At 40.5% G+C, this 12,208-nt stretch overlaps 1 protein-coding gene and 1 pseudogene across 6 annotated transcripts in view; both read left to right on the top strand.

Moving 5' to 3' along the window:
* Nucleotides 1-763: 763 nt before the first annotated feature.
* Nucleotides 764-12,208, top strand: part of ERBIN (erbb2 interacting protein) — a 144,523-nt gene continuing 133,078 nt past the window's right edge. For 4 of the 5 annotated variants that reach the window (XM_023195761.2, XM_023195762.2, XM_023195759.2 and 1 more), the window contains exon 1: nt 825-957. The gene's annotated coding sequence lies outside the window, so the exon portion shown is untranslated. Of the gene's footprint in view, nt 958-12,208 lie in introns of all 5 variants that reach the window. The other variant, XM_023195760.1, reaches the window with a different exon arrangement.
* Nucleotides 833-12,208, top strand: part of LOC111528893 — a 31,358-nt pseudogene continuing 19,982 nt past the window's right edge. Inside the window, exon 1 of the transcript XR_002727191.2 lies at nt 833-957. The product of XR_002727191.2 is annotated as a U6 snRNA-associated Sm-like protein LSm8 pseudogene (transcript). The remainder of the gene's footprint in view (nt 958-12,208) is intronic.

The following is a 12,208-nucleotide window of genomic DNA, read 5'->3' as shown; positions in this document are numbered from 1 at the left end:
TTCTCTCCGCTCCCTCCATCCTCCCTCCCCTCGCGGTCTCTCGCCCGAGTGAATGTGGCGCGGCGGCGCGGGACGCAGACTCGGCCCCTGCCGCGGCCCCGCAAGCTCGTGAGAAGACAGAGCTGCCGCCTGCTCCCGCCCCCCTGCGCGTCTCGGGGAGCCACCGCCGCTGGGGAAGGAGAACTAGCAGGGCAGCGGAGGGACGGCGGCGGGAAAACGGGAGAGGGAGAAGAGGGTTCGAGGGCGAGTAGGGAAAGCGGGGAGGGACGGACGGAAGGACGGACGGCCCGACGGACGGCCCGGGCAGGGGGCCGCCATTGAGCCTGCCCGACTCCTCGGCTCCGGCTCCGGGTGGCGGCGGCAGCGGTGTCGCGGACGAAGGGCGCGGCAAGCTCTATCGAGACAATAACCCTGCCGCCCGGCTCTGGGGGCGGCGGAGAGGAAGCGGTGGCGGCCTAGCGCGGCCGAGGCTCGCCGAGCGCCCGGGCAGCGTCCTAGCCCCCGCCGGCCGGGTGCCGCTGCCGTCCGGTGTGCAGGGCGCGCCGGTTGCCCGGAGCCCGAGGCTCCCGGCGGCTGTCCCTTCCCTTCCCCCTCCCCGGTGTGCGCTGAGCTGGTTTTCCGGGTTCTCCTGGACGGAGCTGGATTCTGCTTCTCGCCGAGGCAGGAAGTGAGTTTCGCACTGCAATTCCGGGCAGTGTCACGAGTGAAAAGTTTTTTTTTTTTTTTTCGGCGGAGATCCTAGTTGGGGCTGGGAAACTCCTGCAAAACTAGAGACCAGGAAGCCAGCCCGCACCCCAACCCCCACCAAAGCCACCTACTCTTCTGCGGGAGGCCAGTCCACATCCGCTCTCACCCGAGAGAGAAATTCAGCTGGATCCAAAGTGACTAATGAAGGGAAGGAAATCATGTCAAGCGAAGCCTTGAAAAAGCTGCCCTGAGACGCTGTCCCGCCGAAAGGTAATTTTCACGAAAAGTGTCTCTGAGTCACAAAGTTCATGGGACTTTGTGACTCGGAAAAGAGATGATCCTTTAGTGTTTTTCACTTTTCTCCAAGTTACCCTAAATCCTCCTCTTTTCATATCGTAGCGGATAATAATTGAGGGGCTAAATAATCGAACTGCAACCCCCCGTCTCCCCTCTCCCCCCTCCCCGCCCCACCATCTGGACTTTGGATTTTTTGGAAGAGGTTGTAAGAATGCGGTGGGACAAAAAGTTTTCAGCAAGCCGAAGGAGGAGTGCCTTTGTTCACAGGGGCCAGAAGTGTTGGCTTTCTGGAACGTATAGAGTGTATATTAAGTTGCTCAGCCTGGCACCTTCTGTTTGAGAAGAAAGTTTGGTCGCTGCAGCGACTGATTTGCTGTTATTGAGATGGCTGCCGCGTTTGTTTATACTCATACCGATTATATTGGCGCTTGCGTTAATCGTATATAGAGGTTTTTATTTTTTTATTTCCAACTCTGATCAGTATATTTAGTTAGATTTTAGAAACCAAAAAATCTTGTCATTCTTAGTTGTTTTTCAGGATAATATATTTCTTTAGTTATGTGTAATTGTTTTTTTTCAGACGTTTAGCCCCTTATAACTTGTTTAATTAATTGAAAGCAAGTATCGACTAGACTTTTCTTGTAACTGATCCATTACGAAGAAAAAAGGAGTAAGGACTAATAATAGAGAGAGAGACATAATTAAACAACAATAACAACAACCTGTAAGACATTTGATAGGACTTCTGTGCAGTTCACAACAGACTATATGGGAAGGGAAGTAAAACGCTTGAAACGATTTTCAAGGGAATCACAGTGATTGTGATAAAAAGCTGTGCTTTTTGAGTAGTATGGTATTTACATTTTTGTGTTGGCCCAAATGTTTTTGGTCGGTTCTGCATAAATAGAGATAGGTTCTGCCTACATCTGTGGGGGCAGGATTCATGAAGCATGGCAGACATTCCACCAGTCAGAGCTATGAACACTTCTGAACCAATGGGGACTAGTTTTGATAGCAGCAAACCCAAACTTTTTTTCAGTGGTGTTTTAGTCTTTTTCTGTTTAGCTTTTTTTCCCAGTACTTTTGCGGTGCAGGGAGGTGAAATGCAATACTGTAGTTTTGAATATATATTGAATAAATTTGGTATCCTGTTGGTAGGTATATCCTGAATATATATTGATGATTAGATCGCCTATACCGTCTCACGTAATGACCGGAAATCCGAAGAGAGAGTTGATTTTCTTTAGTTCAAAGAGAAAAAATACGTTTAAAAGATCAGGATCAAATTATTTCACAATTTGTTCTTTGCTACTTCAGCTTCATTAAGTACATCTCCAAAGGCAGTCTTTTATTAATTACTGTAGTTTTGATTTTTTTTTTCCTCCCCAGGGCATGGTCTCAGGAGATTTTTTTTTTTCATTGTTGTTAAGATTTGTGAACCATCGAGTAATTCTTGTTAAGTCAAACTAGCTTTATCAAAGAATTTAAAGTGCACAACTTGTATACTTTATGATTTTGGAACGTATCATTAGGCTGCAAAAGAGTTTATTCTTGGGCATTTGAAAGAACTGAACAAAATAAATGGCATTGAACTTCAGTTTCCTTATATGGCTTATACTTGGCTTTAAAAGCAACAAAACCTTAATAGAGCAAGTCCTTTATAGAGAATTATCGCTTTATGAAGATGATTATTTATTAGTAAATTTTGTATAAAAAGAGTATTGTAGCACTTGAAAATGACTTTAAACCTCTGTTTTTAGATTTAGTTCTTGATTTTTTTTTCGGTGCAGACAACACATTTTATAAAGTGAGGTGTTGACCTTTGTGTTTCTTTTTTTCTCCTCAACAAGGCATAATGTACTTGTATTTTTCTTGGAATTCTGTTAGTTTATCACTGAATTAACTTACATTTTAGGTTTTATACTACTGTCAAACTATAAGTATTTTCGAAGCCTTGTTTAAACTGTGACAAAGGTTTGAAAAGAGGTTAAAAGAACAGTCATCAGTTAAAATATTTTTAAATGGCTTCAAAATTTGGATATTCTTCTTAGTATGGTGTGGATTTTCTAAGATTAAATTGGCAAATAGAGAGTACTTCCAAAGTGTATGTTGCACAAAATGCACACTTAAAGGCTCTGTTTATTGAAGGTAATCATGAATTTTCAGGACTTCAACTGATTCAAGTAGTACTTATGTTATGAAGTCTCCTTGCCATTTGAGATCAAACTCTTGTAAACTTTATGTATAAAAAACTTATAGAGGTACAAACATGGAAACCAAATTTTCATTGTATGCTCTTTCTTAATGAAGTGATAACTATAGATACATTTCACATATATCGTTGGTAAATCTCTAAAATTGATTGTTTTAGACATTGTTGGTATTGAACTATTAGTAGTAAATAGTAGTACCCTCTAAGAAATACGCTTAAAAATTTCAGAAAATAGGTATGTATTTCAAAATTACTTATTTGAAATAATTGCTTATGGATAATATGATTTAGACTTTAAGCTGCTTTTGTTTTGGAAATAGATTATGGCAGTACTTACATAGTATTTGGGATTATGCAGAATTTTAGTGATGCTGGGTAGCAATTTCTTTTTTTTTTTTTTTCGTAATTGCTGCTTATCCAGATTCTCCTTACAAACCCTACTTGGCTGCCTGCATTTTGACACTTTGCCTTGCTCATTCATTTCTCGAATCTGTTACATGCTTGCTTGCGTTTTCTTTTTCCGGGAATACATCTCTATTATAAACCTCTAAAGATGTCTTTGTCTTTTCCTTTCCTTTTTTTTTTTTCCTTCGAGAGTCTCGCGCTCTGCGCCCAGGCTGGAGTGCAGTGGCACAATCTTGACTCCACAACCTCCACCTCCCAGGTTCCAGTGATTCTGCTGCCTCCGCCTCTCGAGTAGCTGGTATTACAGGTGCGCGCCATTGCGCCTAGCTAAGTTTTGTATTTTTAGTAGAGGCAGGTTTTGTCATGTTGGCCAGGCTGGTCTTGAACTCCCGACCTCAGGTGATCCGCCCACCTCGGCCTCCCGAAGTGCTGGGATTAGAGGCGTGAGCCACTGAGCCTGGCTTATGGATAACTCCCATTTTTCAGATTCACCTTTTAGCTGTCTCTTCTTAGGTTTCCTAATTGTAAAAAAGAAACCTAGCTGCTATTCAGCTTTCTCTTCTGATTCCTTAGCTTCCTATATTTATAGTTAGCTTCATTTACCTAGCCTATTTTTTCTGTGTTCAGCTGGTCGTTCTTAATTATATTTTGCCATTTCCCTCTTTTCCAAACTGTGTTAGTCTATGTTTATCACCTCAAAAAACTGTTCAAAACATGCAGTAGAAAAAATTTATGGGATCTTATTTTAACAGCCCATTTAATTCTGAATATCCTCCTTGCATTTCAACTAAGTGTACATGCCAGTATTTTAACTTTATATTTATCAGTATATTGCGTTTGTTTGTTTTGTTTTGTTTTTTTGAGATGTACTCTTGCTCTTTTGCCCAGGCTGGAGTGCAGTGGCAAGTTTTCGGCTCACTGCAAGCTCCGCCTCCCCCGTGTTGATGCCATTCTCCTGCCTCAGCCTCCGGAGTAGCTGTGACTACAGGCGCCCACCACCATGCCCAGCTAATTTTTTTATTTTTAGTAGAGACGGAGTTTCACCGTGTTAGCCAGGATGGTCTCGATCTCCTGACCTCGTGATCCGCCCGTCTGGGCCTCCCAAAGTGCTGGAATTACAGGCATGAGCCACCCCGCCTGGCCATTGCTTTGTTTTATACTTGTTTCCTCAGTTTTCCATTTTCTCTTTAGTGTTCTCAAAATTGACTGCTAAGATAATACCAGGTTGTTATTTATTCTTATGTATTAAGACTTTGTAATCCTCTCTACCTTCTTGTTTTATTATACTTTTGGCCTCTTAAAACATACAGATTTATTTCTCTGTTCCTTCTTTTCTGTACTTTCCTCTCTGTCCTACCTTTCAAGTTAGATGTCTTCTCTGTCGGAGAATCCCTAAAAATTTGAAATTATCTTTCTTTGATTTCATGAAATAAGCCCAGTGGTACTCTTATCACTCTATTTTTGTCACTTCAAATTTTGTTTCAGATACCATCGAATGAAGGCCTTCCCAGGCTTTCAGTGATAGTGTGGAAGACAACAGAAAAGAAGAATATCTAAAAATTCACTTAATAAGACTCTACTTATCTGGAGGTTATTATAGCTTTAAAAACATATTGAATGTAGTAGAAAAACTAGAAAATAAAAAATGTTATCTCCTTAATCAAAACAGGTATAACAGTCTGGGGACTTCACTTTTAGGGCCATTATTATTCAGAGCCCATTTACTTATGTACATAATGAGCTGTTTTTGGTTCTTTGGTGTCCCAGAAGGGGTGAGAAAGGTACATTTACACCATTATGAGGTTATGACCTGTGATGTTACAGTGAAGCAATAAAAAAATGGAAAGACAACTGAATAACTTAGAAAGTAATCTGGGACAACTTACTTTGAGGCTAAGTGCCTTGTACATTTCATTTGTCTGTAGGAGGGTTCACTCTGTTATAATATGGCATAATTACAAGAAATAGTAATAGCCCTAAGACAGCTGTTCTCAAACTTTTTGGTTTGACTCAAAACAGAAATTTAAAAAAATTAATTTGTTTGAAAATACTAAGCTATTGCACGTTAATACATTGTTTTATTGATTGATTGATTGATTGATTTTGAGATGGATTCTCACCCTGTCGCCCAGGCTGGAGTGCAGTGGCCGGATCTCAGCTCACTGCAAGCTCCGCCTCCCAGGTTCATGCCATTTTCCTGCCTCAGCCTCCTGAGTAGCTGGGACTACAGGCGCCCGCCACCTCGCCCGGCTAGTTTTTTGTATTTTTTAGTAGAGACGGGGTTTCACCGTGTTAGCCAGGATGGTCTCAATCTCCTGACCTCGTGATCCACCCGTCTCGGCCTCCCAAAGTGCTGGGATTACAGGCTTGAGCCACCGCACCCGGCCAATGTAACATTGTTTTAATAAAAATATAATTGTTTTCTAAAATATTTAGCAAAAAGAGTGGCAATGTTTTATATTTTTGCAAGTCTCTTATGTTTGACTTAATAGAAAACAGCTCAATTCTCATATCTGCTTCTTCACTCCATCTGTTACAATATGTTCTTTTGGTTGAAGTGTATGAACAAAATCCAGTCTTATATAGGTATTTGGTTGGAAAAGGGAGAAAGATTTTCTCTTTTTTTTGAGATGGAGTTTGCTGTTGTTACCCAGGCTGGGGTGCAGTGGTGCAATCTCGGCTCACCGCAGCCTCCGCCTCCCGGGTTCAAGCGATTCTCTTGCCTCAGCCTCCTGAGTAGCTGGGATTACAGGCATGGACCACCACACCTGGCTAATTTTGTGTTTTTGGTAGAGACGGGGTTTCTCCATATTGGTCAGACTGGTCTTAAACTCCTGACCTCAGGTGATCCACCCGCCTGGGCCTCCCCAGCCTAAGGGAGGAATATTTTCATACTCTTTTGGATAATTGTAGATACTCTTTGAGACCAAAATTTGACAAGTAGTTATGTCAAAATTTGGTAACCAGTAACTTTTTTAAAGATTTGTGGCAATGTTGAATCTGAGACCATGTCGGTGAATTTTTTATTTCTTGTCGTTACCTTAAAATCCATTAGTTTATCTTGTACTTCGGATAAATATTTTACCCATTCATGATTTTGTAACAGCGTGCATTTGATCATTTGGAAAATATGGGTTCATTGAGTTAAACATATTTAAGAAATGTTGACATATTTCATTATACAGTAGCATACAGAAACAAAATATCTTTATTAAAGATACTCTTAAGTGGCATTTAGAAATAAACCTGGGAATGGCCGGGCACAGTGGCTTACGCCTGTAATCCCAGCACATTGGGAGGGGGAGGTGGGCAGATTATGAGGTTAGGAGATCGAGACCATGGACAACATGGTGAAACCCCGTCTCTACTAAAATACAAAAAATTAGCTGGGCATGGTGGCAGGCGCCTGTAATCCCAGCTACTCAGGAGGCAGGGGCAGGAGAACTGCTTCAACTCGGGAGGCAGAGGTTGCAGTGAGCTGAGATCGCGCCTCTGCACTCCAGCCTGGCAGCAGAGCAAGACTGTGTCTCAAATAAATAAATAAATAAAATAAAAAAAAAAAGCTGGAATATGTAGTGGTGCTAGTGCAGCTTGAAGGCATTGCCTTTATTCTGGTAAAGGTGTTAGCTGTTTTTTCCACCATTGCTTTTGCAACATCAGTGTAAAATGTAAATATAATGGAAAAGGGAAAAATGTCATCTCAATATTATTATAAACACAGTTTTGACCTGGAAGATTCCTTGAAAGTGTCTCAGGGACTTCCAGAGACTGTGGACTTCCAGGGCCTACGGACTGCACTTCAAGAACTTAGGTGGAAGTTGGGATTTATGGAACTTTCATTAATTAATTTTTTTTCTTGTCTTTCGTATTGGATTCTGGGAGTGTTGAAGCTTGATCTTTTAGCCCACTTGCTTGATTTTCATTTGTTTTCAGTTATTTTGTTACTTGTTTTGGGAATAGAGTTTCTTTTTTTTTTTTTTTTGAGACGGAGTCTCACTCTGTCACCCAGGCTGGAGTGCTGTGGCCGGATCTCAGCTCACTGCAAGCTCCGCTTCCCAGGTTCACGCCATTCTCCTGCCTCAGCCTCCCGGGTAGCTGGGACTACAGGCGCCGCCACCTTGCCCGGCTAGTTTTTTTTTTATAGTTTTTAGTAGAGACGGGGTTTCACCGTGTTAGCCAGGATGGTCTCGATCTCCTGACCTCGTGATCCACCCGTCTCGGCCTCCCAAAGTGCTGGGATTATAGGCTTGAGCCACCGCGCCCGGCCTGGAATAGAGTTTCTAAGAATTCTTGTTATTCATAGAAGTTGATTTTTATTTTTATTTTTTTGAGACAGGATCTCACTGTGTTGCCCAGGGTGGAGTGCAGTGGCATACTCACGGCTCACTGCAGCCTTGAACTCCTGGGCTCAAGCTGTCCTGTCACCTCACCTTCAGCTGAGACTACAGGCATGCACCACCATGTCCAGCTAATGTTTTTATTTTATTGTGGAGATGGGTTCTTACTTTGTTGCTCAGGCTGGTCTTGAACTCCTGGTCTCAAGCAGTCCTCCCTCCTTGGTCTCCCAAAGTGCTGGGATTATAGATAGGCATGAACCACTGCACCTGGCCCAATTTTGGTTTTTTAGCTTTATTTTTGGTCTACATGTAACCTTTAATCTCTGAGATGTTCTTTTAACATTGTCTTTTGTTTATTCTACTAACACTACAGAAAATTTGATCTTACTGTGCTTTTGGTGTATCTGTCATGCTTTTTGTGTTTTCTTCCAATACTAGATTTTATATGATGACCTAGTCTCCACTGTATTAGTTTTTTAAATGTATGTTCCCAGCCCAATGAATCCTTCTGGCTTTGGTGATTGCTTAGAAGAGGAAAGGGAGAAATATTTAATGAGTTTCTCTTTGAAGGTATGTGCGTAGCTTGACTTTTTGTTACAGGTGCTTACTGTTCCTCAGGAGGCAGTCTCCTTTTTTCATACTCAGGCTGTCCAAGTGTCACACCTCCTACGTACATAGAGCTGTACTAGAGGCTTTAGCTACACAGTGTTCTACTATGGTTTTAGTCTCTGGCTGACTGCTCAGTATATACTTCTCTTAATCCTCCTTGCTAAGAAAACTCATCTTTTTTGGAGATGCCACTTTCTTGTTTTGGGTATCTGGTTCCTCAAGTATATTGCATTTTGTTATTTCCCCGACCCCAATCTATTTTGTATTCTTTATGAATTCCTTTCTGTTCTTATCTGTAGGTATACCCTTCCCAGGTTTTCAGCACTGCTATAGATATTTTTAAATTAAATTTTAATTTCCGAAACAATGACCAACATATGGAAAAGTTTGAACATTTTTTTCCCCTGAACCATTTGACTAAGTTGCTAACACGATGCCCTGTCGTTACCTAAATTTTTTTTTTTTTTTTGACACAGAATCTTACTCTGTCACCCAGACTAGAGTGCAGTGGTGCCATCTTGGCTCACTGCAAGCTCCGCCTCCTAGGTTCACACCATTCTTCTGCCTCAGCCTCCCGAGTAGCTGGGACTATAGGCGCCCGCCACCATGCCCGGCTAATTCTTTGTATTTTTAGTAGAGATGGGGTTTCACTGTGTTAGCCGGGATGGTCTTGATATCTTGACCTCATGATCCCCCCGCCTCGGCCTCCCAAAGTGCTGGGATCATAGGCGTGAGCCTCTGCGCCCAGCCTGTCACCCCTAAATATTTTAATGTTTATTTCTTACAAACAAGGACATCCTCTTGCATATAATGACATAATTACCATCAAAATCAGAAAGTTAACATGAATATATTACTAACATCTGAACATCATTAATTATCCCAATAATGTTTTTTACAGCAAACGATTCCAATTTAGAATCATGTGTTACATTTTGTTGTCATCTCTTCATTCTCCTTCAATCTACAATAATTTCTTTCTTTTTTCTTTCAAGGCCTTGGCACTTTTGAAGATCTGAAGATAACAGGTCTAGTTATTCTGTAGAATACCCCTCAATTTTCATTTGTGTGATATTTTTCATGATTAGATCTTTGATTAGATTTTTATGATTAGATCTTCGGCAGGGCTATCATAAAAGTGATGCTGCATTCTTCTTATTACATCTTATCAGGTAGCAGGCAATTTCAGTTTCTCCTGTTATGGTATTCACTTTATGTGATTAAAGTTGTGGCTGCCAGACTTGCCCTTTTTAAGGTATTCTTTCCCTGTTTGTAATTAATTAATATTTTGTGGTAGGTGCTTTGAAACTATGTAAATATTTTGTTTTGTCATATTTTGAATTCACTTATTTGCATGTACCTAGGTTTATCTTCACAGGGACACAATCCATTATTATTTATTTTGGTGCTCAAATTGTTCTTGATTGGCCAGTGAGAACCCCCTGGCTTATTTTCTTTTTTGTTTTTGATATCTCTTCCTTTTTTGAGCACTGCTTTGTTGTTGTTGTTGTTGTTGTTTTAGCACAATTAGATGTTCTAACGTATCTTCTACTTTTCCTGATTGTTTTTAGTGGAAGATGGTACTTAGAAGCCAAGATCTGGGGGCTTGTGTTCATTGTTGCTCTTTGGGTATTGCTACTCTCAGGCCCTCTTCATATGTAAAGCTAGGAAATACTTTTATGTACTTACACATATTTACATCTATTTTTATTTATATATCTATAAATATATACAGTGGTCCCTGATTTATACTTCTTTGACTTTACCAGGGGTTTTATTGGGGTGCTAAGTGCATTTTCAGCCTATGATACTTTTGACTTAAATAATGGGTTTGTCCAAATGTAAATCCATTGTAAATCGAGGAGCATCTGCATATTTCTGTTATGCAATTCTAATCCAGCACCACAAGGTTCACTCTTAAGTTGTTTTTTTTTTCCCCCTTCCTTTCCATACTTGTAACTTATCTCTAACAGTGAGAACTAGTTTTGTTTCCATATGTCATGTATGTGAGGAAGTTAAGGTAAACATTTGTTCAAACATTTTGAGCCAGAAGTCTTTGCAGTTCAATTAATTTCTGAAGTATTTCTAAAGGGATAAAATTCCAAACTGTAAAAAGGCAAGTTTTAAATCCGTGATAAAGTACATTTAGGTGAAATATTTCATTCCTTAGTAATTCTTGAGGCAACTGTGAAAGGGGGATGGAAGAAATCCAGTATTTTTATTATTTATGTTGGACAAGTTATTTGTGGAGATAATTGCTCAATTTCAGTATGAGTGCAGTGATTTTGACGCAGTTGTGTTTTTCTTTTTTATTCTTTTTTGGAGAAGGGTCTCGCTCTGTCGCCCATGCAGTCCAGTGGCATGATCACTGCACTGCAGCTTTGAGCTCCTGGCCTCAGTCAATCCTTTCACGTCAGCCTCCTGAGTAGCTAAGAGTACAGGCATATGCCACTGTGCCGAGCTAATTTTTCTATTTTTTATAGAAATAGAGGTCTTACTATGTTGCTAGGATTGGTCTCCAGCTCCTGGGCTTGAGTGATCCTTCCACTCCGAATCTCCCAAAGTACTAGGATTACAGGTGTGAGCCACTGCACCCAGCTGTGGTTTTCATATATAATCATTTTACCTCTAAAAAACTGCCTTTATCAGTAGTAAATCCCCAAATATATTTATACTATGTCAGGATTTTCTTTTTTTGTTTGTTGTGTTTTTTATGATACTATGCTATTTTGACCTCCCTCCCCTTCATTGTATATTTAATACCTGGAAGTGCTGCTTTGTTACTCTACTTCTAAAGGAATTTTCCAAGTGGACATGAATCATTTTTGTCAACTTCTAAAAATAATTCTTGGTGGTATGTTGATTGAGAGGGTCTGCATTTGTAGACTAATTTAGAAGATAATTGATAACTTTGCAATAGCGTATCTCTTTCTAGGAAGATAGATTTCCCATTTATTTGATGTTTGATACCCTTTAGTGGCATTTATGATTTTCATCTTGTCATATCTGTGTTTCTTGTTGATATGCATATTTGTTATTTTTAAGAAACTTATATTTTTGTTATATTTATTTCTAAAAACATTTTGGAGGGAGGGAAAGAGCTTCTGTTTTTATGAGGCTATTTCATCAATTGTATTATCTGATTATTTAAAGGAAGCAGTTGAGTTTCATATTTATCATCTACTGTACTCTAGTGATGACTTTTGAAAAATTGCTTTTAGTATTTTAGTTGATATGCTTGTATTTTCTAGGTATATAGTGATAGATTCATGCGCAGGTATACATCTTTTTTTTTGTTTTGTTTTTTGAGACAGGTCTTGCTCTGTCACTCAGGCTGGAGTCAGTGGTGCGATCACAGGATGTGGTCTCACTCTGTTGCCCAGGCTAGGACTGATTCTGTTTTTTTTTTTTTTGAGATGGAGTCTTGCTTTGTCACCCAGGCTAGAGTGCAGTGTGCGATCTGGGCTTATTGCAACCTCCACCTCTATTGCAGCCTCCACCTCCTGGGTTCAAGTGATTCTTCTACCTCAGCCTCCCAACTAGCTGGGACTACAGGTGCACACCATCATGCCTGGCTAATTTTTGTATTTTTAGTAGAGACGGAGTGTCACCATATTGGCCAGGCTGATCTCGAACTCCTGACCTTGTGATCCTCCCGCCT

This window comes from Piliocolobus tephrosceles, chromosome 4 (assembly GCF_002776525.5).
Source record: "Piliocolobus tephrosceles isolate RC106 chromosome 4, ASM277652v3, whole genome shotgun sequence".
NCBI lineage: Eukaryota > Metazoa > Chordata > Mammalia > Primates > Cercopithecidae > Piliocolobus > Piliocolobus tephrosceles.
The sequence above is the reverse complement of the archived record's forward strand: the minus strand, read 5'-3'. Positions and strand labels throughout refer to the sequence as shown.